The sequence below is a fragment of the Squalius cephalus genome, assembly GCF_949319135.1.
Source record: "Squalius cephalus genome assembly, chromosome: 19".
NCBI classification, from domain to species: domain Eukaryota; kingdom Metazoa; phylum Chordata; class Actinopteri; order Cypriniformes; family Leuciscidae; genus Squalius; species Squalius cephalus.
Window position 1 is genome coordinate 7,288,399 of NC_137140.1, and position 4,998 is coordinate 7,293,396.

Genomic DNA, 4,998 nt, shown 5'->3' on the forward strand with positions numbered 1-4,998 from the left:
TTGGGTTTGCATGCTGCAACCGCCTTCAAATCCCACCAGAGATTTTCTATGGGATTCAAGTGTGACTGTGCAACCAAGCCTTGGTGGAATGTGAGGTCCTGTTGGAAGGTCCAATGGTGGCCAAGCTTCAGCTTCCTCACTGACGGCATGGCACTTTCTCCTAGGATTTCCTGATACTTCAATGAATCCATTTTGCCGTCCAGTGCAGGTTTCCAGTGCAAGAGGATGCAAAGCAGCCCCCGAGCATCACAGAGCCCCACCATGCTTAACTGTAGGCAGAGTGTTCTTTTCATTCTTCTTCCTCCAGACATACGGATGATCCATAGGGCCGAAAAATTTTAGCAAATTGGAGCCAACTTTTCTTGTGCTTTTGGGTCAGTAGTGGTGTACGTCTTGGAGTTCTGGCATGTGTTAAGTGTGTGCTTTACTGTGCAAGTTGAAACCTCAGTGCCTGTTGCCACCAAGTCTTGCTGCAGGTCTTTTGCAGTCACTCAAGGGTTTTTCTGAAACTGCCTTCTCAGAAATCTTGTTGCAGCCGTTGATAGCTTCCTTTTTCTGCCCCGTCCAGGTAGTGTAACCACTGTTCATTTAACTTTGAACTTGCGAACTATGCTTCCAACGGTGTCTCTAGGAACATTTAGTGCCTTCGCTAACTTTTTGTTTCCTGTTCCTTGTTTGTGAAGGACGATGATATCTTCTCTTTTTGGTCCATTTTTTTGACTTAGCCATATTTCTAACATGCAGTAAAATGTGACACTCAACAAACCAAGCCAGTTCAGATATTTCATGTGTTCTAGCTCAAGCCCACCTGGTTCAAATAATGAAGCCCTTGATTAGTTGCATCAGGTGTGCTTGAGACAACACCTGTTTTGCAGATTTGTGCTGTTGTGAGGGGGTGAATAATTTTGAGACTGCAGAAGTTATTAAAAGTTGCATTTATTTGGGGAAACCACTTAAAAAAAATTGTTGTGTTGAGCTATTTCAATTACTTTTGTTTAATTTGTTCATTGTAAACAACTGAAAGTCTGTCAATTTTGCCTGATTTGCAATGGGGATTGAATCATTTTGATTAGAACTTTATGTTGTCGTGCTTTAACGAAATGCATATCTGTGTTGACTAACAAACTAAAGCACATGTAAAGAACTTGATTATAATTTAAACTAGTTTATTATTCAATATTACATCATCACATTAAAGTGCATTCGACAGTGTTTTCAAAGTAATTATGAAATTACATACAGTATTAAGATGATTAATAAGTATTTAAGTGCCCTAATGTCCAATAATCATAATCTAAAAAGCGTCTTGGCATTTAGTTGATTTCTTTGAAGCATCTTTTCCCATGGGCAAGGTTATATTTCTGGGTTTGATTTTTTCTGTGGTGTCAGTGGTGACCTGATGGTGTTCCTTGCCATTTATCATGCAAACTCAGAATGACATCACAGGAAAGTGGGTGGTCTAGATGTTTTTCTGTGAGGGCTACAGGAACACTCATGGACCATTCACAGGACTAAATGTTTTTGTACTGACAGATGCCCACAACTTTATATAAATACATCTTTGGACGTCTACTTATGATTGTGGCACAAATTGACAAACTTTAATGTTTTCTTGAACGTTTTGTAAAGTAAATTATACACACCCATATTGAAAACGTGAATTTTTAATGTACTAATGTTTCTAATAAGTAACTAGATTATAAGACGTTTGGGCTGTGTGTGCAGTTTACATTGTAGAAAAAAATGTCCCAAGTTATGTTTACCACAGACCTTAAAAAAAGAATTACCAGAATATTCTTCTAATAATTTTTGTGATACAGGTTTGGACCAACATGAGGGGGAGGAAAGAATTAAATTTTTTAGCAGAACTTTTGCTTTAAGAGATGAAGATTACATTTGAAGCCAAATTAAAATAATAGCTTTATGACATTTAAAATTAAGCTATGAGCAGATGATGTGCTGTTTTAGAAGTAACTCACAGAGTGTTTTACCTCAGGCGTTTGAGGTTTGTCTTCCTCTGTCAGTAAGAATGTCAAGCTACAGGATGAGAGAAGAAAGGAGACCTGGTAAATGGATATAAGCAGGTCTGAGAAATTTTATATAACCTTTATTGTATCTTCATCTATTCACTAACATTTTAATTATCCTGTGACTGTATTTGGCTGTAAAAAACTGTTGACTTGATCCAGTAGATAATGAATTCATCTTTGTTTCAGCATTGGCATTGCTTCTTACCTTGTATTTGGTGGGGTGAGGCAGAACCGGTTCCTCCAATCAGCACAGACAGATCCCACAAACCCGTGCAAACCTGGATCTCTCTCTTCACACGCAATCTCCATCTCCAAAAAGCAACAACAACAAATAGACAGAGTTACAATCAGATCAGCAGCTGTACACAATATTTATTTGCAGGTTTCATATGAAAATGCATGAATGTGATCATTTTATTTAATTGTCAAAAGACATACTTTCATAATCTCATACATTCCAAGAAGCACAACCCTTTTAAAAAAAAAACAAACAAACATGCTTTTATGATCTCGTAGGAAAAGCTTTTGTATGTGAAAGCGAGAATCATGATCAGCATGCCGATGTGGGAAAATCCCGCAGATTTCCTCCTTGGAATGCTCCTCACATCTCATCTCAGGACTCTCCCATAAGAACCAGAAAGGAATCACAGTACACGCTCCTGTCACGTACAATGGCTCAATCACATGGCAGCAACTCAATGTATTTAGTCATGTAGTTAGTTCACCTTCATATTGAGATTTTATTAGATATATTAGAGATTTCTGTCCCTCCATAGACAGACTAAGCAACTACCACTTTGATGCTTCAAAAAGTTCATAAAGAGATCGTAAAACTAATCCTTATGAATTGAATGGTTTAGTCCAAATTTTCTGAAGAGACAACCCTTTTATGATAAACAAATTGAATTAACATTCATCAATACACACATCAGATATGGTAAACGGAAGCTCAAGCATGATTGCCTGATGAGGTTCATTCTCGTGTTACGCAGCACGTTTGAGCTTCAGCAAAAACCACTGAGGTTCATTCTTATGAATCAAGCAAGTACGGTTGAGCTTCTGTTTATGTTCGCTAATCAATGTTCATATGTGAATAAAAGCCTAAATTCAATATGCTCATCATTTAAAGTGATTGAGTCTCTTCAGAAAAATTGGACTAAACCGCTCTATTCATTCATACATTCATAGTTTTACAATCTCTTTATGAACTTTTTGAAGCGTCAAATTGGTAGTTGCATGGACTGTCATCTCTGGACTGAAAGAAATCTCTCAGATTTCAATAAAATATCTTCATTTTTATTCCGAAGATGAACAAAAGTATTACGGGTTTGAAACAACATGACGGTGAGTAGCCTAATTGATGACATAATTTACATTTTTGGGTGACCTACCCCTTTAAGTTCAAGTTATTCTTATGCTTACTTCTTAAAAATCAGTAAAGATTTAGCAGCAAAGATGACCTGATGTTGGGCAGTTTTAGATTTATACTAAAAGGCCTTTTACTTGCTAAAAAAATGAATAATACAACAGAAGGCAAGGCATGTAGTAGATTGTGTACAACAGGTTTTTCAACAAAGTTTTGATCATGTTGATAATTTAAAGACCGAAGAAATGTAGGAATGATAAAATTAAGACTCCTAAGCTATAAGAAAGAGCAACCTCTAAGCAATTTATTTTGGGAAAGCAATTTATCTTACCTCAGTAAACGATGAAAGATTTCAGCATCATTGGATTGTTCATTAGGTGTTGTTGTTTGTGAAATCCCCACAGATTGTCCTTAAAGCGCTTTCATTTGCATGGTGCGGATGTCCCAGGCTTGGCTTGGCAGGAACTGAAAATCATCTACAAAAACTGGTCTTGATCAGTCCCACATATCCAGTGTGTAGGAGAGAGAGAGAGAGAGAGAGAGAGAGAGAAAGAGAGAGAGAGAGGGTGAGCTTTCAATATGGTGTGATGTGTTTTGACAGATCTGGTGCACTAGGGCTCACATGTAGAAATGGTGACCCACGCCTACTGGCAGAATCAGGGTATCGGTGGGACTCTGGATGCATCCGAAATCGCATACTTCCCTAATACATAGTTGGCAAAAAACAGTATGTGACAAAAGAAGTAAGTCTGAATTCACACTTTCACTTTTTTTAGGCAAAGTACCCGGATGACCTGGCAAGATTCTGAATTGTGCGTACGACGGATACTTTACCATCCCATGAGGCCACACAGGAGAGGATTTGTGAATGGCTATGAAGTGACACAACTAATGCTGGTAGGTCACGTGATCAAGACAACATGGTGAATGTAATATTGGTGTTCACAGTTCAAGTCATCTCGTATAGATCGTATTTATGAGTTGAACGCACATGGACGCCACCACAATGTCGTAAATACGAGTGGGAAGCTCGCGATTTTCTTTGAGCCCCCGATCTTTACGAGTTGGGGAAGCAGGGATGGATTACGGACGTTGAATTTTTAAAACATTGCCTAATTTTTTTGTTGTTGCCTAAATTCTAAATGATCCAACAAAATAAGCCTAGAGAGAGCAATAGTGTATGTTTTAGCATACTTATTTATTTGAACTGTAAAAACACCCTTCACTCTACAGTTGTTAGAACGACTGTAAAAGATGCACCTTCAAATAAAAAAGGCAATTAAGCAGAGTGTGTATTGGAAATAACAGATTTTCTTTTTTTACTGGTCAAACCAAATTTTAGTAGCTATACAGCACTCAAAAAGACTGGTCCAATCTACTACCACTAGACTAGTGAGTTTAGTTTGTTTGACAGATACTTTGCAAAACAATGGCGCAAAACACAACGTTAAAGACCTCTTATGTTATGAAGTTGTAAAAATATTTTCAGTTCATTATGAAAATATATGGTGAGATTTGAGGTCTCAATGAGAAGTTTGAATATTCATGATCATCATAACTTCTAGAGCTGCACAATTTAAAAGAAAAATAATAATATTTTTT